Genomic DNA, 21,742 nt, shown 5'->3' on the forward strand with positions numbered 1-21,742 from the left:
GTGCCACGTGGGACGCAGCCATGGTATTCTGTTTCACAGAGCCTCATCGTGCCGTCTAATGATAATGACAGAGCGCCCTCTTGTGGACAGATCAGAAAACAGGTGACGTTTGTATAGATTTCCCACCTTTTCCACTGCTGGGATAATGACTTAAGTGTTTAAATCATGTGCAGGGTCGTGACTCAAAGCCACACCGGTAGAACTTGAGCCAGTGACACTACAAGCCTTTAAAGCCCCTAGGGGTGTGCGTGCGCACGTACATGCGTCACAGAAGCCCGAACTTGAAGCCCCTTCCCTAACCACCACCCGCAATCTGTGGCTAAACCAATCTCGAACCCCACTCCTTTCTGATCCACTCCAACCTCGGACAGACAGAAGCATATCTGACTAACAGCTGACCCCTTCACATCCTCTTCTGATACCATTAAAAGTATGACCAGTGACCCCATCACATCCTGTTCCTATTGCATCACTTCCTGGTTGGATAGGGAGACAGTTTAGTGGGGGGGGGGGGGGAAGCGGCATAGGATCTCGTCAGAGGAATCCAGTCTTATCTTAATCTACTGACAGGCTACACGAGGACATGGGGAGGAAGGGCCGCGCACAGTGGGACACAAGGAAACACTCCCTCACACATGGTCACATCCACGAGCACGGACGCACACCCTCCACCACTAAACCGTAACCACAAATTTCAATGTCCACGCTCCCCGCTGTCATCTTTCTACGCGCGCACACACACAATTCTCTGAGAGCACAACTAGTGAGGGGTGAGACAGAAACAAGCACACACACGGCGACACAGGATCCCAGGCTCAGTGGCATGGCAGCAGTGTGTGACAAAGTCACCTAAAGACACCAAAAGGCCCAGTCTTATACCCACAATATTACCCTGTGTTCCTACAGTACATTAACCCCTACAACAGCCAGACCTGGGTTCAAATAATATTTGAAATTTTTCAAATACTTTGAGCGTTTGCTCTAGCCTGCCTAGAGTGCCAGGCAGGCAGGGTTGGCAGTCTGGGGCCTATTCTATGGGTTCCATTGCACCAGGAGAGCTCAATCAAGCACAGATCAAGTATTTGAAATGATTTTCAAATAGTATTTGAAGCCAGGTCTGATAGCAGCCCAGTCAGATGGAAGAGTTAGAAGCTCAGGCCTAACGTCATCTCATTGGTGTCCCAGGGGGTATAGTGTTTCCCCCTAAACGTACTGTGAGCCCCTTGATGGGGGACTGTACCAGACAGCAGGACCCTCCATGGGTACATAGATGACCCCTGCTTTTGATACGGTGTGCGTACTTGTTTTCCTGCCTTATCAGGACCCCAACGCCCTAACAATTCACCCAAATGTCTTGACAGGGTAGGAAAACATTTTTTTATTTTAAAAGGCCAGACTTTTTTCATGTCCTGAATTTGTTCAAATGCTATTTTAAGCTTAAGGGTTAGGTTTATGGTTTTGGGGTTAGTGTTGAAGAAAATATGATTTTTAATAGTCAAACATTTTTAGTCACCAAAAATTCCTGACATGTCACGAAAATAAAAGCTGTGTGTGTGTGTGTGACCCGCAAACTGATCCAATATCAGCATTTCGAGCTCAATTGAGATTGTATCTGTACAGTATCGTTATCTGCAGCATCATGTTGGAGTGTGTGTGTGTGTGTGGTAGTGTAATGTAATATGTCTGAAAGAGAGGAGCACTGTGTTTAAGTGTGGAGAGAGCAGTGGAGAGGAAGGGCTTGCTTTGAAAAGCCACTCTCTTATTCCCGAGAGAGAGAGGAGAGAGGAGAGAGGAGAGAGGAGCGAGAGAAGAGATGACATGCTTCCCTGCATCTCTACCTCCAAATAGTTATTTTCTTCGGTGTTAACAGCTCAAAGAAAAAGTGATAGGAAGAAGAGAGAGAGAAAAAGGGCAGAGGGAGCAGGGAGGAAGGAAATAGGGAGCGAGCAGGGAGGGAGGAGAGTGAGGGAAAGAAGAGAGAACAGGGAGGGAGAAAAGGGATAAGGAGAAAGAAAAAAGGCTGAGTTGCAGTTAGCATCTTGTGGTTAACCAGCCTGTGACTTGGGCCTAGTTTGGCTAAGTGTGTGTGTGTGTGTGTGTGTGAGTGGGCACTGGCACAGGCCATAAACACTCAAAAGTTAATGCGTGCAAAATACGCACGCACGCACGCACACACACCATCTGGAAAGGAGTCTGGTTCGTATCATGCGCAGACACATTCAAGACAGCTAGCTTACACAGAACCACTGTTGTGTGTGTGACTGTGCAGATTTACAGGTATGCACAGTTACACGCACAGTCTTTCCACACGGTCTCTACAGCTGCCCAACCATCGCCCCCCTAAGACCCCCTGGCAATCCCAGTTAACCCTTTAGTTGGCATGGCCGCCATTTATGTGATACACAGTGAACAGGGCACACACCCGTGCGCGTGGATGTAGCAGCTGTGCGTGCGGAGTGGGGGGACGGGGATGGGGACGATGGGTCAGAACAGGAAATGGCCTAATTTCCCCCCACGGGCTGTTCCATAACAACGTCCAAGCCCAGCTGTCTATCAAAAACCAGCATCGCCATGGTTACAGTGCCAGGGACAGGGCTTCTTTACAGCATGACATCATGGCGAACCGAGGAGGACAGGAAGAGGAAAGGGACAGAATGAAACAAGCCTCCTTTCTGTTTGCAACCACGCTGGCCGGTGCCATCATATAGCGCACAGTGTCTGAAATGGCCCTGGTTAAAAGTAGCACACTATATAGGTAATAGGGTGCCATTTGGGATGCAAGCCATGGGATGGATTTCAGTCTTTCCTTGTAAATATGTAAGTCACTGGGCGTACGATCCCTTTGCAATAGGACCTTCAATACTGGCTAGAGGCAGCTCTCCAAGAGGGCTGGTTGATCTGCGTTTCCCAACGACTTTGGGGGGTTCGAACATGTTCATGTGACATTTGATTCCTACAAAATTACCCCACATTCAAGAAAAACCAAAGTAATATCAATCTTCAGGTGGTTGAGGATGATTCACAAAACCTCGCCACCATTTTTACTCTACATAGGCAAGATATTTTTTTTGTTGCATTTATGCATACTGTTTCTGCCTAGCAGCTTGTGCACAATGCTAGAATGACAGAGGATATTTGAGGCAAGGGGCACTTCAATATGGCCCATTCTCATGACTTCGCCTACACTGCCTGGCCAGTTTATTAGGTACACCACCCCGTTCACAAAAATGGATCGCTCCTACAGGCAGTGAGTCACGTGGCCGTGGCTTGCTACATAAAGCAGGCAGACAGGCATTGAGGCATTCAGTTACTGTTCGAATGAACAGAATGAGCAAAACGAGCGACCTAAGCGACTAATGAGCATGGTATGATCGTCGGTGCCAGGCGCGCCGGATCCAGAATCTCAGAAACAGCCGTCATCCTGGGCCTTTTCCGCGTATGACAGTGTGTCTAGGCTTTCACGAGAACGGTGCGACAAACAAACAAAAAAACATCCAGTCAGCGGCAGTCCTGCGGCATCTCGGAACGCATCACAACTCTTCGATCCTTGTCACGGATTGGCTATTGCAGCAGATGACCGCGCCTAGTCCCACGGCTATGAGCTTAAAAACAAGAAGAAGCGGCTCCAGTAGGGCGCGCAATCACCAACACTGGACGACGGAGGGAAAACGTCACCCGGGTTCGACGAATCACGCTTCCTGGTGTGTCATGCTAATGGCAGAGTCCGGATTTGGCGTAAGCGGTATGAGTCCATGAACCCGTCCTGCCTGGTGTCAAAGGTACAAGCTGGTGGTGTATTGCCGTCCAATCTGCAGCAAGAAATCAGGCTGTTCTAGGAGGCAAAAAGGGTCCGGCCCGGTACTAGATGGGTGTACCTAATAAACTATGATCCGGGTTAAAGCTATGTTTTGTACTGAGTGTACAAAAAAACATGATGAAGACCTCTTTCCGTGACAGACTGACCAGGTGAACGCTATGATCCCTTACTGACGTCACTTGTTAAATCCACTTCAAAATCAGTGTAGATCAGGGGTGTCAAAGTCAAATGGACGGAGGGCCAAATAAAAAAATCAGCTACAAGACGAGGGCCGGACTGTTCGAATGTTCATTGAAAATTTTTTAAATGACGCATATAGTCTAGTGAACCTAATTGAACCTACTGAAAACCTAACAAATATATTACAATATGATCAGATAAATAAAGCAATATTTTCTTATGGCTCTGTCAGTAATCTTTAATTTTCAACAGACACAAAAGACAAATTTCCTTTATATAAATATCCCCATAACATGAACATTAAATGAAAGAAACCGGTATTCAAGGCACCATCAGTAGACTATATTTTCTATTTTAGCAAAAGTGGGCTAAATTTACTTCAAAGAAAAAACAATAATAGCAATTTTCTATCATCCACTCAACTGAAATATTTTTAAAATATAATTGGATTGAAATACAAAAAAATAAAGTGCAAAAATCTATTAATCAAAAACAACACTTTGTTTAAGGAGAAGTAACATGCAGTGAAAACAAATATTAAATTTTAACTTTTAAACTTGAACTGAGTAAAAACTCTAAATATGTGATTGCACAGTAATGTTCACTTGTTTGAGGTTGAGGGTGATACTTGGTGGTGTCCCATCTTTTCCACAAGTTCATCAATGTTCGGGGTAAGGCTCTGAGCTGAAGAAATCCTCAGAATTGAGTGGAGGTGTTCAGCAGTAAGTCGACTTCTGTGTGATGTTTTGTTCAGGTTCATCAAAGAAAACAGTTGTTCACACAGGTATGTGCTGCCAAACATAGACAACGTTTGAGCAGCCTGGATGCGCAGCTGGGGCATTGTGCCGGGGAGGAAACGGGCGAACTCCGCAGCACCCACTGCCGCATATTTTGCCCTCAGTGCATCATTGCATTGGAGGTCAATCAACTCCATTTGGAGGTTTGGTGGTGAGCTTTCCACGTCAACAGCAAATGGGTTACCGAGCAGTTCCAACCTGCTTTTTTGTGCTTCAAAGTCAGCAAATCGGCGTCGAAAGTCAGCGGCAAGCATACCTATTTTATCAGCCAACTGTGTGCTCGGGAACGCACTGGTAGAGAGCTTCTCTTTCATGGTCTGGCTGCTGGGAAAGTGGCTCAAATTTTCTTTCCGCATCTGCGTCTCCCACAGAGTCAGTTTGGTTTTAAATGCCTTCACTGTACTGTACATATCAGAGATGACACGATCCCGACCCTGCAGCTGCAAGTTTATTGCATTCAGATGACTCGTAATGTCACACAGAAAAGCCATTTCACACAGAAACATTTCGTCTCGGAGTTGTGTTGTGTCTTTCCCTTTGCTGTCCAAGAACAGACAAATCTCCTCACGAAGCTCGAAACATCTTTGAAGCACCTTTCCCTGGCTTAGCCATCGCACCTCTGTGTGATAAGGCAAATCACCATGCTCCGTTTCTAACTCCGTCAGAAATGCCTTGAACTGGCGGTGATTCAAACCTTTGGCTCTGATAAAGTTAACTGTGCGCGTGATGATGCTCATTACATGCTCCATTTTCAAGGCTTTACCGCACAACGCTTCCTGGTGTATGATACAATGATAAGCTGTCAGCTCACCTGTCGCGTTTTCCTCTTGCATCTTTTCCCGTATCTTCGCCACCAGTCCGCTCCTGTGTCCACACATCGCAGGTGCTCCGTCGGTTGTCAAACCCACGAGTTTTTCCCAAGGCAGCTCCATCTCATTTACACATCTTGACACCTCTTCATACAAATCATGCCCCGTAGTTGTGCCATGCATAGGACGTAAAGCCAAAAACTCCTCTGTCACGCTTAGGTTGGAGTCCACTCCGCGGATGAAAATTGACAACTGGGCAATGTCAGAAATGTCGGTGCTCTCATCCACAGCCAAGGAATATGCAATAAAATCTTTTCCCTTTTTCACAAGCTGCTCTTTTAGATTGATGGACAACTGGTCTACTCTCTCGGCAATGGTGTTTCTGCTCAGACTCACATTTAAAAAGAGTTGCCTTTTTTCTGGGCAAACTTCGTCACAAACTTTAATCATGCAGTTTTTGATGAAATCCCCCTCCGTAAATGGCCGGGCTGATTTAGCGATCTCTTCTGCCAAAATAAAACTGGCCTTGACAGCAGCCTGGCCTTGTGATTTGGCTTTTTTGAACAGAGCCTGTCGAGATTTGAGGCCTCGTTTTAATTCCTCTGCCTTTTGTAGCCTTTGTTCCATGTCCATATTCTTGTTTTTGTCCGCGTGTTTCGTTTCATAATGTCGTCTCAGATTATACTCTTTCAGTACCGCCACACTTTCTCCACACAGAAGACACACAGGTTTTCCAGCTACCTTCGTGAACATATACTCCGACTCCCACCTTGTTTGAAACCCCCGGTTCTCAGTATCCACCTTCCGTTTTGCCATTTTTGATGGGTATCTGAAAGTTAATTTTACTGTGATGCTGACGACTGCTGTGCCAATAAATATTGAAATGAAGCAGCCTACTGCTCGGTGCGTCACCTTTGCATTGTGGGAAATGTAGTATTGGTGCGTGTAAAAGATCTGCGGGCTGCCGGCTTGCTGCGGGCCGGTTCTAATAATAAATCAAGATCATCCCAGGGGCCGTAAAAAACCTTCTTGCGGGCCGGATGTGGCCCGCGGGCCTTGACTCTGACATATGTGGACTGTAGATGAAGGAGAGGAGGTGTGTGTCAAGAACTGCAACACTGCTGGGTTTTCAGAATGGTCCAACCCCCCAAAGGACATCCAGCCAACTTAACAACTGCGGGAAGCATTGGAGTAAACATGGGCCAGCATCCCTGTGGAACGCTTGACACCTTGTCGAATCCATATGCCCCAGACGAATTGAGGCTGTTCTGAGGGCAAAAGACTCAAGCTGGCATATTCGATTTCAAATAGCCTAATTACACCAGCAGAATTGGTAAGTGAAAATAATAAAAAGTATGTGGAATAACGGTAGTGTTCCGGCTGGGATAAACACTGGGATAAGCACACTATTTCGTCTTTATCGTAGCCCATTGTAGGGGATGGGAATTGTTGTAACGACAACATCGGCTATTGAGAAATACCAAATATATTAAAACAGGGTAATAAAAAATATCCTGAAAGACGTAACCTAAATCTTATCAACTGTACCTGAAAATCATTTTGAAAAATCAGATCATACGCGTTTGCCTTTCGACATCACGAGCATCGTAACCGTGGTTAACGCAAGTGGTGGATTAAATAACCACTGCAACAACTAATTAGGCTATAATATCACGTGCTGTAATAGGGACGCATTCTGCGACAGGGAAAGTAATGACAGCAAATGAGTTTGTTGAAAATGGTGTGCAAAACAGTGGTACAAGTTGCTGTGCTGCTCTTTTGGCAATTGAGTTCATTTAACTGCCTGTATCACATTCCAGCCACAGCATCGAGGGGCGTTTCTTTATAAAAATGCACATCCAATCGCCTTGGCCCCAGACCCTTACTAAACCAATTACAAGCTTCAATCTGTCGCGGTGGCAGGAAAATGATGGATCTCCCAGGTGAAGCTGCCACGGTTACAAATCAAACTTGTAAAAAGTCCGGTGGCCATTTGATTAATTGTTCAGCAGTCTTAAGACTTGGGGGTAGAAGCTGTCAAGGAGCCTTTCGGTCCTAGACTTGGCGCTCCGGGCACCACTAGCCGTGCGCTGGCAGAGAAAACAGTCTATGGCTTGGGAGACTGGAGTCTGACACTTTTTTTTTTAACCTTTCCTCTGACACCTCCTATTATATAGGTCCTTGGATGTCAGGAATCTTGGCCCCAGTGATGTACTGGGCCGTACCCACTACCCTCTGTAGCGCCTTACAGTCAGATGCCGAGCAGTTGCCATACCAGGCGGTGATGCAACCAGTCAGGATGCTCTCGGTGGTGCAGCTGTAGAACTTTTTGAGGATCTGGGGACCCATGCCAAATCTTTTCAGTCTCCTGTGGGGGAAAAGGTGTTGTTGTGCCCTCTTCACCACCGTCTTGGTGTGTTTGGACTAGAGGTCGACCGATTAATCGGAATGGCCGATTAATTAGGGCCGATTTCAAGTTTTCATAACAATCGGAAATCGGGTTTTTTGGGCGCCGATTTTTTAAATATATTTTTTATTATTATTATTTATTTTTTATACCTTTATTTAACTAGGCAAGTCAGTTAAGAACACATTCTTATTTTTGATGATGGCCTAGGAATGGTGGGTTAACTTGCCTTGTTCAGGGGCAGAATGACAGATTTTCACCTTCTTGCAACCTTACAGGTAACTAGTTCAATGCAATAACGACCTGCCTCGCTCTCGTTGCACTCCACAAGGAGACTGCCTGTTACGCAAATGCAGTAAGCCAAGGTAAGTTGCTAGCTAGCATTAAACTTATCTTATAAAAAACAATCAATCATAATCACTAGTTAACTACACATGGTTGATGATATTACTAGATATTATCTAGCGTGTCCTGCGTTGCATATAATCTGACTGAGCATACAAGCAGACAAGTATCTAAGTATCTGACTGAGCGGTGGTAGGCAGAAGCAGACTTGTAAACATTCATTCAAACAGCACTTTCATGTGTTTTGCCAGCAGCTCTTCGTTGTGCATCAAGTATTGAGCTGTTTATGACTTCAAGCCTATCAACTCCCGAGATGAGGCTGGTGTAACCGAAGTGAAATGGCTGGCTAGTTAGCGCGCACTAACAAGAGGGAAGCTATACTGTCACACTGGCAAAACTAAAGTGCCTATAAGAACATCCAATAGTCAAAGGTTAATGAAAAACAAATGGTATAGAGGGAAATAGTCCTATAATTCCTATAATAACTACAACCTAAAACTTCTTACCTGGGAATATTGAAGACTCATGTTAAAAGGAACCACCAGCTTTCACATGTTCTCATGTTCTGAGCAAGGAACTTAAACGTTAGCTTTCTTACATAGCACATATTGCACTTTTACTTTCTTCTCCAACATTATTTGCATTATTTAAACCAAATTCATTATTTGAGGCTAAATTGATTTAATTGATGTATTATATTAAGTTATAATAAGTGTTCATTCAGTATTGTTGTAATTGTCATTATTACAAATAAATAAATAAAAATCGTCCGATTAATCGGTATCGGCGTTGAAAAATCATAATCGGTCGACCTCTAGTTTGGACCATGATAGTTCATTAACACACCGAATTGGATTAATTAGAAAATAAAAGCAGTACTTTTTTTCAATAAGTCAAATGCATGTCTCACGCCCTACGCTTTTAAATCAGGGTCCCAGGTGCTAATCAATTCACTTAAAGCTGTTAGAACACCTGCTACTAAGGGCATGATTGATTTACAACCGGGGGCATCACCACTACCTGAAACAGACTGTGTTCTATGTGAGTCATCACAAAACCATCACCCATGGCCTTTTGCTTTTCAATGGTATCAGAGGAGGACTCTTTTCTCCTTCCCTCTCTCTCCCCATCACCCCCTTTCCTTCCCTCCCTCGACCCCTTTCCTTCCTTCCCTCCCTCCCTCCCTCGCTCTTGCCTTCCCTCAATCTCCAACACTTTTTCCCCTCCCCGCGTCTCCCTCTCTCTCCCTGCGTCTCCCTCTTTCTCTCCCTGTGTCTCCCTCTTTCTCTCCCTGTGTGTCCCTCTTTCTCTCCCCCGTGTCTCCCTCTCCCCCCGTGTCTCCCTCTCCCCCCGTGTCTCCCTTTCTCTCTTTCTCTCCCTGCGTCTCCCTCTTTCTCTCCCTGCGTCTCCCTCTTTCTCTCCCTGCGTCTCCCTCTTTCTCTCCCTGCGTCTCCCTCTTCCTCTCCCTGCGTCTCCCTCTTCCTCTCCATGCGTCTCCCTCTTCCTCTCCATGCGTCTCCCTCTTCCTCTCCATGCGTCTCCCTCTTTCTCTCCCTGCGTCTCCCTCTTTCTCTCCCTGCGTCTCCCTCTTTCTCTCCCTGCGTCTCCCTCTTTCTCTCCCTGCGTCTCCCTCTTTCTCTCCCTGCGTCTCCCTCTCTCTCCCTCTTTCTCTCCCCCCGTCTCTCTCTCCCCAGTCTCTCTCTCCCCGTGTCTCTCTCTCTCTCACTCTCTCTCATGTCCCTTTCTCTCCCTCTCTCCACCCCGTGTCCCTCTCACCCCGCGCCCCCCCCCCGCGTGTCCCTCTCTCTCTCCCCGCTTCTCCCTTTCTCTCCACTCTCCCTCTCCCTGCGTCTCTCTCTCCCGCGTCTCCCTCTCCCCGCATCTCCCTCTTTCACTCCCCGAATCTCCTTCTCCCTCCCTCTCCTTCTCCCCGTCTCTCCTTCTCCCTCTCTCCCTGTCTCTCCCTCCCTCTCCCTCTCCCCCCCAGTCTCTCCCCGAATCTCCCTATTTCGCTCCCCGAATCTCCCTCTTTCGCTCCCCGAATCTCCCTCCCTCCCTCTCTCCCCGTCTCTCCTTCTCCCTCTCTCCTCCCCCTTTCTCTCCGTCTCTCCTTCCTCTTTCGCTCCCCGAATCTCCCTCTTTTGCTCCTCGAAGCTCCCTCTCTCTCCCTCCCTCTCCTTCTCCCTCTCTCTCCTTCTCCCCCCTCTCTCCCTGTCTCTCCTTCTCCCTCTTTCTCTCAGTCTCTCCTTCTCTGTCTCTCCTTCTCCCTCTTTCTCTCCTTCTCCCCCCGTCTCTCCCCCAGTCTCCCTCTTTCGCTCCCCGAATCTCCCTCTTTCGCTCCCCGAATCTCCCTCTTTCTCTCCCTCCCTCTCTCTCCTTCTCCCTCTCTACCTCTCTCTCTTTCTCCTCCCTTTCTCTCCTTCGCTCCCCGAATCTCCCTCTTTTGCTCCCCGAATCTCCCTCTCTCTCCCTCCCTCTCCTTCTCCCTCCCTCTCTCTCCTTCTCCCCCCTCTCTCCCTGTCTCTCCTTCTCCCTCTTTCTCTCCGTCTCTCCTTCTCCCTCTTTCTCTCCTTCTCCCCCCCGTCTCTCCCCCAGTCTCCCTCTTTCGCTCCCCGAATCTCCCTCTTTCTCTCCCTCCACCCCTCTCTCTCCTCCCTCTTTCTCCTCCCTTTCTCTCCTTCGCTCCCCAAATCTCCCTCTTTTGCTCCCCGAATCTCCCTCTCTCTCCCTCCCTCTCCTTCTCCCTCCCTCTCCCCGTCTCTCCCTCTCTCTCCGTCTCTCCCTATCTCCCTCCTTCTCTCCGTCTCTCCCTTTCTCCTTCTCCCCCCCTCCCCTCCCTCCCTCTCCTTCTCCCTCCCTCTCCCTCCCTCTCCCTCCTCCCTCCTTCTCCTTCTCCCTCCCTCTCCTTCTCCCTCCCTCTCCCTCCCGCCTTCTCCCTCCCTCCCTCTTCTCCCTCCTTCTCCATCCCGTCTCTCCTTCTCCCTCTGTCTCTCCTTCTCCCTCTTTCTCTCCATCACTCTCTCTCCAGGCCAGTGTGTCTATGAGAAGCCTGAGCATGACAGTCTCCCATCACCACTGGGGCCACCTCAGGGTTCAGAGGTCGCCCCACTGGGGCTGTTGTGGTGTTAAGCCTCTGCCACAGTGGGAGGGGTACACAGGAAACACACACGTACGTCTGCCCCACACTAGGCCACCAGTTTGGGTCGGCCTGTGCCTCCGAGGGAGAGAAAAGAGGGACAGAGTGGAGGAAAGAGAAAGGGGGGCAGAGAGAGGAAAGAGAAAGGGGGGCAGAGAGAGGAAAGAGAAAGGGGGACTGTTCTGGAAAAGCACTCTAAATTAAAGGCAATGGCTGACTCCCAATGCTTAACCATGAGACTGGGAATAGAGAACAGAACAAGCTGTCAATGTACTCTCGAGTGCTCAAGGTGGGCAAAGGCGAAGAGCGTTTCATATAGAGAAGGGAACGGGATATGATGTTTGCCTACGGGGGGGGGGTCAAGAGTCAGCGTCAAAGGTCATACACGGGATGCTCACTGACAGTCAAGTCAGGTGTAGAACCCTAACCTGTAGCCAATGCATCTGTATAGAACCACACACCCCCCCACAAGCCGTATAAAATGTGAATTAGAAAAACTACATATTTCGTAATGACAGAGATAAATGCAGGCCAAAGTTACATAGCCTAGTAGAACAAGTTGAACAGTGTTTAAACAGGCTGTTTGGTTGGGGGAGGCACGGAGAGAGATAAGTGGCAGGTAGCCGAGCGGTTAAGAGCGCTGGGCCAGTAACCCAAAAGTCGCTGGTTTGAATGTCTGAGGTGGTTCAAATCTGTCGTTCTGCCCTTGAGCAAGGCAGTTAACCCCCAACAACAACAACAACTGCTCCCCGGGTGCCGTGGACGTTGATTAAGGCAGTCCTCCCCGCAACAATCTGATTCAGAGGGTTCAATGCAGAAGACATTTCTGTTGAATGCGTTCAGTTGTGCAACTGACTAGTTATCCCCCTTCCCAAACGGATGGCGAGAGACAGGGTGCAAGGAGAGGTGAGGATTGATAGAGCAGAGCGTAGGGAGGGCGAAAGAATGTAAGGAGAGTTCGGCAGAGAGAGGAGGGAAGGAGTGAGCATGAGGGAGAGATAAATAGGGAGGGAAACGAGAGAGAAAATTAGGAAGAGACTGGGAGGGAGGGAGGGAGGGAGGGAGGGAGGGAGGGAGGGAGGGAGGGAGGGAGGGAGGGAGGGAGGGAGTGAGCATGAGGGAGAGATAAATAGGGAGGGAAACGAGAGAGAAAATTAGGAAGAGACTGGGAGGGAGGGAGGGAGGGAGGGAGGGAGGGAGGCATTAGGACAATTCCACGCTTAACAGAACGATAATGAAACTCAGATTTTCCCACTTTAAAAATGTATGCACTGAACGTGAATTAAAGTGGAGAGACGGCAGAGTTCCAATTTCCACAGAGAACGTCACAAAAAAAACCACATTTACTTGAAGAACAGAACAGACGCAAAGTTTGGTAACAGAATGACGTTTTGTGCCGTTTGCGTCATCATTTTGTTACTGTGGAATTGCCCATTACATCATAGAGGAGACTAGGCGGTACTCTGCAGTCTCCTCGTGAACTCACTTTGCGTACGAGTCGGGAACCAGAACATTGTTTATTTGGTTTGTTCTTAGCCTTGTCCTGGGTCCTGTTCATCAGAGCTTACCGGAGCAGAACGTTTTTGCAACGGAAGAGGAGCGCTCGTTTCTTACTGAACAAGTTCAGATACTGCATCGCTTAGTTTTGGAACGTTCTCTGACGTTTCGTGCCCACTGGACAAAGACCATGGTAAGCGGGAATGCAAGTGTGTTTCTATAGTACCTTCACCCTCTCCAACACAGAGAATTGATAACCCTTTTGTGGTTCAAAAAGAGGAAGCAGTAGAGTCAGCGACTATGACGTAAGCTGTATGAAAACACCATTGTGCCATCATGAGTAATGTCTGAATAGATGTTTCCATAAACCAAACTTCTAAAAATGGGTGTGGGTGCAGTCTAATTTTGGCGTCGTACCCCACCCACCCACACAATGCTCTCACACACACCACCCTTGTGCGTGTGTGTGTGTGTGTGTGTGTGTGTGGAGGACTGAGGGGCTAATAAAACAGAGGCAGCAGTGACTTGTCGTCTCAACGGCTTCCTCCGTAGAAAAACATGACAGCCAGCCAGACACACAACAACCCATAATACCCGCGTCTCACTCCGCAACTCATTTCCCCCGTCTCTCAAACTTAAAACTCCATCCGCACCCCAAATGTCGACGAGAGCCCTTTTCAAGTCCAAAAACGCCTCAACATCACGATGAATTCTCCAAAAGGAGAAAACTACTCTTATTACAATGGTAACATTTCATGAAAATCAGCAACAGGGGGAAGTTAATAGCAATAAATGCCAATTCGAAGACGCTTTTATCCAAAAAGACTTAGTCCTGCGTGTAAACATTCCCCCGGAATCAAACCCACAATCCTGGCGTTGAAAGTGTTGTGCTCCGCCAACGAAGCCATACAGGATGAGTAACCGTCTAGAATTAAGTTGTCTTACATTAAGAGGTCAAATGCTGCATTTTCACCTTTAACCCCACTATGCCATCCTGTAGAAGTAGGTGAAAAGGAGAGGGGCGTTCCTGTGCGTTTGGTAGGGCTCTCAACTGTAGTCTCTCGAGGGGGGTGGACCAAAAATGAACACCAAGAACAAATAAAACATTTAGGGAGGCCTGCTGGGTTAAGAATAGCACTCCAGTGTGTGTGTGTGTGTGTGTGTGTGTGTGTGTGTGTTAATGGCACATTACAGAGTGGGTCCCATATTCCCAGCACCGCTTAATTGTCCCCTGGGAAGTGTGCGTCTCAAACTAAAGGCTGCTATAGATGACAGTGGTTTGTTTTTCCTTACCATGAATACATTAATCTAGTCTATAACATTTAACACTGACTAAATTTAGAAAGTCTGCTTCAACAGCTATCGACCCCACCCCCCCCCCATGTCACAATACCCCCACTGTTCCTGTGGAGGAGTCAACCCTGGCCTTGGGTCCAGTTCTGGAACATGGATAAGGGTGTGGCCGGACTCTTCCAAATGGTAGGACGGGGGTGGGGTTATACGAGTGGGCCAAACACAGTTGGTATTACTGCTCTCAAGTGCTTTGACTGCCTGTGCGACAAAGCAGGCAGGTGAGTGTGGATGGATGAATGGTGGCTATTTCAGAGCACATGGCAGCGCTCATTTCATTTCACCCCTCGCTATCCCCTCTAGGCAAACAGGCCTCATCCACCATGCTCAGTCAGTCAATGGAAGGGGCCATTGGCACAGTGAGGGTGGGGCAAAGAGATCATTAAAACGTGGGCTGAGAACGTCATCAGTTCAACACTGTAAGACTACTGTATATGGCCTAGCAGGCTACAACCCCGCACAGCGTGCAAAAAGGAGAACATCGTCTCCACACGGGCTCTGAAGGAGATCCACCGACAAGGCCACTGCAACAGTCTAAAGTACATTCGGGTGAGGAGGCCCCGTATTCAAAAAGCCTCTTGGAGTAGGAGTGCTGATCTAGGATCAGTTGTTCCCTTTTTAGATGATAATGACTAAGATTACATGGACAGGGAGGACCTGATCCTAGATCAGAACTCCTAGTCTGAGACGCTTTATAAATATACAGGCCCTGGACCCTTTGTGTTCGGGAGAGTAAATCGAGAGGAACTTACTCCAGGCCAAGGTTGTGTTCATTAGGGCACACTGTAAACATGTTCTGATGGTACCCAAAGGTTTAGTGCCTAACGAACATGACCATGCCCTGATTTAACACCAAACAATATATCAACATCACTTGGTGACATCCTCAATGGGGAAAAAAAACGCACAAATGACATACAGCCTAAATTTAAAATCAACACAATGCATACAACGAAACAGAGATCCAATCCAGAGACATTTTGCCACTTTTTGTTCCTTTAAAAAGAAAGTTAGAACAAAAACACTTCCTACAATAGGCAGATAATGGGAAGGACGGGGGAAGTGGGAGAGAGAGGAGGACAGAGACGGAGAGATGATTGGGGGAGGGAATAGACCATTAGGATATGAGTAGGGGGGAGGGCCAGACTGACAAAACGGCACCGGTCAAGCACGACTGACAGCCAGCAGGCAGCGAAGGAAAAGAGGAGAGCAGAGCGAGTAGAAGATCACACAGAGTGACTCTGGCATACATGGACAATTAAAAACAGGAGGGGGGAGAGAGAGAGAAAACAGAGAAAAAGAGGAGAGAAAGAGAGAGAGAGAGAGCAAGACAAAGACAGGGGGCGACGGGAAAAGAACGAACGACAGAGAAAAGGAGAAAGGAGCTGACCAGATGATACGTTCCCACACCCAGAGGCAGCAGCAGCTAGAAGTCAGCTGGTGTTGGCAGCAGTCAGCAGGTTGCTCCATAGCAACAGCAACAGCCCTACCAACAGCCCTACCCCCATAGCAGCCACGTAACTATGCAAATACAGTGCCTTCAGAAAGTATTCACACCCCTGGACCTTTCCCACATTTTGCTGCGTTACAGCCCGAATTTAAAAATGGATTCAATGAAAGAGTGTGTCACTAATCTTTACAAAACACCCAATAATGTCAACGTGTAATTATGTTTTTAGACATGTTTACACATGAATAATAAACATTTATAGAGTCAATTTATTTATTTAACCAGGTAGGCCAGTTGAGAACAAGTTCTCATTTTGCAACTGCGACCTGGCCAAGATAAAGCAAAGCAGTTCGACACATACAACACAGATGCATAATCGAGAGCATCCTGTCGGGCTGTATCACCGCCTGGTACGGCAACTGCTCCGCCCACAACCGTAAGGCTCTCCAGAGGGTAGTGAGGTCTGCACAACGCATCACCGGGGGCAAACTACCTGCCCTCCAGGACACCTACACCACCCGATGTCACAGGAAGGCCCCAAAAAATCATCAAGGACAACAACCACCTGAGCCACTGCCGGTTCACCCCGCTATCATCCAGAAGGTGAGGTCAGTACAGGTGCATCAAAGCTGGGACCGAGAGACTGAAAAATAGCTTCTATCTCAAGGCCATCAGACTGTTAAACAGCCATCACTAACACTGGGTGGCTTCTGCCAACATACTGACTCATCTCTCTAGCCACTTTAATAATTAAAAATTGGATGTAATAAATGTATCACTAGTCACTTTAAACAATGTCACTTTATATAATGTTTACATACCCTACATTACTCATCTCATATACAGTATATACTGTACTCTATACCATCTACTGCAACTTGCTTATGCCGTTCGGCCATCGCTCATCCATATATTTATATGTACATATTCTTAATCATTCCTTTACACTTGTGTGTACCAGGTAGTTGTTGTGAAATTGTTAGATTACTTGTTAGATATTACTGCAGGGTGGGATCTAGAAGCACAAGCATTTTGATACACTCGCATTAACATCTGCTAACCATGTGCATGCGACCAATAACATTTGATTTGATCCATCTTGTGATCTTGATCGATTTTTTTTTAAATGTTACCTTTATTTAACTAGGCAAGTCAGCTAAGAAAAAAAATATTATTTACAATGACGGCCTAGGAACAGTGGGTTAACTACCTTGTTCAGGGGCAGAACGACAGATTTGAACCTTGTCAGCTCGGGGATTCGAACTTGCAACCTTCAGTTACTAGTCCAACGCTCTAACCACTAGGCTACGCAGCCGCACCCTTTGATTTGATGGTTTACAGTAAACGCTGTGCCACAGCCATTACATAGCTCTGCTAAATGGCATATGATAGCATTCATTTCTGTTGGGCATGGTCCTTGGAAAAAGCTAACTTCAACAGAAAAGTATGACGCAGGAACAAATAGGCATTTACGTATGGTGATAACCAGTAGCTCTGCAACCATAAACGTTCTGATATCAGAATGTTTATGACTAATATCCTTGGGTAATGAGTAACATATCGTTTCCAGGCTCGCAACAACCATCAGTTCATCGCTGGCAAATATCACTGCTGGGTTTGATTTTCATATCGGGGCAATCATCGTCAAGCCAATTAGACAGAGAAAGAGACTATTCACGAGGGTAAAAAAAAAAAAAAACACAATCACACACACACACACACACACACACACAATGGAAGTGCAGTCACCCAGCACAGAAATAACCCACTAATGTGTTAAAAGTCCTCAAATCTCCTTGCAGAGTAACACTGGCTTGGCAGCTAGCATATCGGCTCAATAAGAACGATGCTGTACGTTTATATTCGTACTAGGTCGGTCTCTCTTTAACTAGCTATCCTAGTATTTCAGGGTCAGCGTCTAACCGTGGTGTGTCCGTAGTGCGTAACACACACACACCTGTTAGGGAACATAGAGCACAGTGGGTATAGTGCTGTCCAATCCACACCTCACCGTCTCCCTATAGGCCGACAGACAGCACAGACTGGCACCACAGCACAGACCCCAGAACAGCTGGGAATGTCACCATTCATCCCAGCAGCCCCAGCTCCTGCCAGCTGCTCCAGCCAGCCTCTGACCTCTTGACCTCTGACAGCTGGCTGGGAATTGGTTACTGGTAACTGGCACATTGCGCACACATCCACGGGCACGTCCACACGCCAAACACACAGTCTTGTTTTGTTAGGCCTCCTGACTCTAGCAACTATCGGTAGTATGTCTGTCTGTCCGTCAGCCGTGCCACCTTCACGTCCGCCGTGTCACCTCCGGCCTTCCGACCATTCTCTGGCATAATATTCAGGAATGCCAGCCTGCCCCTGAAGGGTGTGCAACATCTCTCTTCCCCCCCCCCCCCACCCCCCCCCCACAACATTCACAGGGAATTTGGGACGTACACACGCAAACAACTATACTGTTCCCCGCTAGTTCATTTTCATCTCCCGAGGGCTGACTCTCTATCTTCAAGAGTCAGATTCCCTCACCACCAAAGGGGATGGTTAGCTTTTAAAGGACAGACGCAGACACACACACAGTCAGTCACACACACACACACACATCTCCATGGAGACCGTAGCAACAATAGCATCCTGCCAGTCAGTAGTACATGGTCTATAGTGACACACTTCACCCCAAACCTCCCCTAGTTAAGAGTTTTTTTCCCCGTAGGTACAGATCTAGGATCACCTTCCCCTCCCCAATCCTAACCTTATCCATTAGTGGGGGAAATGCTAAACTGACCCAAGATAAGCATCTAGATGCAACTTCACCCTGCCTCCTATATACCCTTAGAGGAAGCTGGAGTATGGGTTGGTTGGTGTAAATTACAGGCCACCGTCCCACTTATAAACACCAAGACACACGCCAACTAATTAGCCGGCCTAGACCAAAACACACAACGATCACAAGTGCTTCTTCCCAAACAAAACAGCTGCTGTGTAGATTGAGTGTGTGCGGTCACATGCACTGGAGCACACACACACACACACACACATTGACAGGGCAGAGTGGGGCTGGTAATGTAGGTTTGGTTTACTATAAAAAGGTCCACTTCAGATGGCTGCTTGCGCGTGTGTGTGTGTGAGACGCTCTGCGAGTCGACCCTCATTCCCACAGTGAAAGCATCTCATCCTCAAGAAATGAGTAGAAGTCTCGAAATACACTGACATAGCACATGACTAGCCTGCCCCCCTCAACCCCGATTTGTCACGGTTTCCAACCTACTATCCCCCCCCCCCCCTTCCTCCCCTCCCCACTGCTGTATTCGTCTCTTTATTTAGTTAGGAATGTAGATGTAGGCTAAAGGTTGTAGAAGGAAGAAAGTGTTTGGGGTAGGATTCCACGTTGCTCCTGGACAACATGTGCTTGGTAGACTGCAGCACTACCGCTGAGCCACACCGCTTTCCTACCTCCTCTGATATGTCTCGGTTCTTGGGGACCCAGAGGGGTGCACGGTTTTGGTCTAGTCCAGCGCGAAGACACCTGATTCGACTTATCAAAAGGCTCAATGACTCGTTGGGTTGGTTGTGTTCGTGAGGTGCGAGAACAAAAACGTGCACCCCTCTGGGTCCCCCTGGATGACCAGGATTGGGAAACACACACACACACACCGCAATGAGGGAAGACAAGTGTGACAGCCTGGAGACACGAGAGAGCAAGCTCTCCACAGTGGTGGTGGAGGGGACAAGACAGCGCAGGACACAGACTCTCAGAGGACGCGTGACAAAAATCACTTCAACGCTACTCCTCCACTTCCCGGGAACAGGCCTGTGAGGAGGGGGGGGGGGACTTGTTCCCTACACCCCTCAGGCAGCCACACATAGACTATGTCCCAAATGTCACCCGATTCCCAACACAGTGCACTACATTTTGACCAGGGCTATGTCGGGAATGGGGTGACATCAGGGACACGCAGCCCCTTTCTCTCCCCCGAACTCCCTCCCCTGTCTGTCCTCTGTCTTTCCTGCGTCTCCTCTTCAACTTACAGAAGAAGAAGAAACAGGCACAGAGCAAGAGCATTGAAATAGAATAACATCATTGTATTTGTTTTAATTTTCCCCCATTTTTCATGGTATCCAATTGTTAGTAGTTACTATCTTGTCTCATCGCTCGGGAGAGACGAAGGTCAAGAGCCATGCGTCCCCCTGAAAAACAACCCAACCAAGCCGCACTGCTTCTTAACACAGCGCGCATCCAACCCGGAAGCCAGCCGCACCAATGTGTCGGAGGAAACACCGTGCACCTGGCAACCTTGGTTAGCGGGCACTGCGCCCGGCCCGCCACAGGAGTCGCTAGTGCGCGATGAGACAAGGATATCCCTACCCGCCAAACCCTCCCTAACCCGGACGACGCTAGGCCAATTGGTGCGTCGCCCCACGGACCTCCCGGTCGCGGCCTGGCTGCGACAGAGCCTGGGCTCGAACCCAGAGTCTCTGGTGACACAGCCTTAGACCACTGAGCCACCTGGGAGGCCTAATAGCACAACATTTTGAATAGGAATGGCCATTCTAGTCATTATATTTCAATGAGCAAGAGCCTCTCTTTCACTGTGGAGATTCTGTCAGAAGAGTCATGGTACATCCATGATTTTTTTTTTAAAGTGTCCATGACCGGTTCAACAGCTCACTGAGTTAGAGCATGGTGCTGGCAACACCAGGGTAGTGGGTTCCATCTTCTAAAAATGTCCATATTGTTATACAACTACAGGGGTCTACAGGGGTCAGGTTGGCTCCCATGTACTGGCTAGCCTGGTCGTTCCAGATTAGTTTGTGCTGTCTTGCCAAATCCTATCGCTATCACCTAACATCTACGACCACCTAGCTATGTAGTGGTGGCAGGTAACTGACTAAAACAGCAGACTGAAGGAAGGGGTTAAAAGTGTCTCTTACGTCTGGTGTGTCTCTCCCTTCGTCCCACTCAGGTCAAAGGAGGTCAAATGAAGCCAACGCAACAGTCAGGACCGAGCTTTTATGTCCTGGAGAGGAGAGAATAGGAGAAGGAAAAAAAAATCTGATTTGATTCGCCATCTATTTTTTTGTTTTAAAGTGGAGACAAAAAGAAGACACCTTCAGCAAGGGCCATTACCCGAGTGACAAATGGGACCTATGGATTGATGATGCTTGTTCTCATAGCGCTGTAGGGAAATCACATGGACTGCGTCGCTGTACACAGACAGAGCGAGATCAATCTCACCGTCACAGGGAGTGGTTTCAGAGGCTCGGTGTGGAGAACTCTTAGACACACTGGGCTGAGCAAATTGAATCAAGCTAAGAAGCTAACGCAAGTAAACGTAAAATGAGGAGCAACGCACTTCCACAGGTCAAGTCACAGACCAAAGCTAAATCAAAATCCCGACTCGCGTTACGATTCACCAAATCACCAGGCTAGTCCCGTATGCCGATTCAGACAAATCACAACCAAGTATGTATCATGTCCAGAAAGAACGCTGAGTCTTATGTTAAACATGATTCACATGATTCAAATCAGATTAGGCTCATGTAAAAAAAAAAAAATGCTGACTCGTGGCCCCGGCTGGTCAACCTCTGGCACACGTCTACAGTGTTGGGATAGGTTTGAATTTAGCCTTCTGCCCTTTGACACAATCTTTCCCCACAGTCTTCCTCTATCTGTAAAGTGAAGTGCCCCAAAAAATATAAACCGTACCAGTGAAAAGTTGGGACACACCTACTCATTCAACGTTTCTTTTTACTATTCTCTACATTCCAGTATAATAGTGAATCAAAATATATTTGTAGCCACTCTTTGCCTTCATGACAATTTTTGCACACGCTTGGCATTCTCTCAACCAGCTTTAATGAGGTAGTCACATGGAATGCATTTCTATTAACAGGTGTGCCTTGTTGAAAGTTAATTTGTGGAATTTCCTTCCTAATGCGTTTTA

At 47.7% G+C, this 21,742-nt stretch overlaps 1 protein-coding gene across 4 annotated transcripts in view; it reads right to left on the reverse strand.

Moving 5' to 3' along the window:
- LOC110527565 (uncharacterized) overlaps positions 1-21,742 on the reverse strand; it is a 75,938-nt gene that overhangs the window by 34,817 nt on the left and 19,379 nt on the right. For all 4 annotated transcript variants that reach the window (XM_036983055.2, XM_036983054.2, XM_036983053.2 and 1 more), the window contains exon 2: positions 20,730-20,815. The gene's annotated coding sequence lies outside the window, so the exon portion shown is untranslated. The remainder of the gene's footprint in view (positions 1-20,729; positions 20,816-21,742) is intronic.

This window comes from Oncorhynchus mykiss, chromosome 7 (genome assembly GCF_057628025.1).
Source record: "Oncorhynchus mykiss isolate SJ-2025 chromosome 7, ASM5762802v1, whole genome shotgun sequence".
Lineage (NCBI taxonomy): Eukaryota > Metazoa > Chordata > Actinopteri > Salmoniformes > Salmonidae > Oncorhynchus > Oncorhynchus mykiss.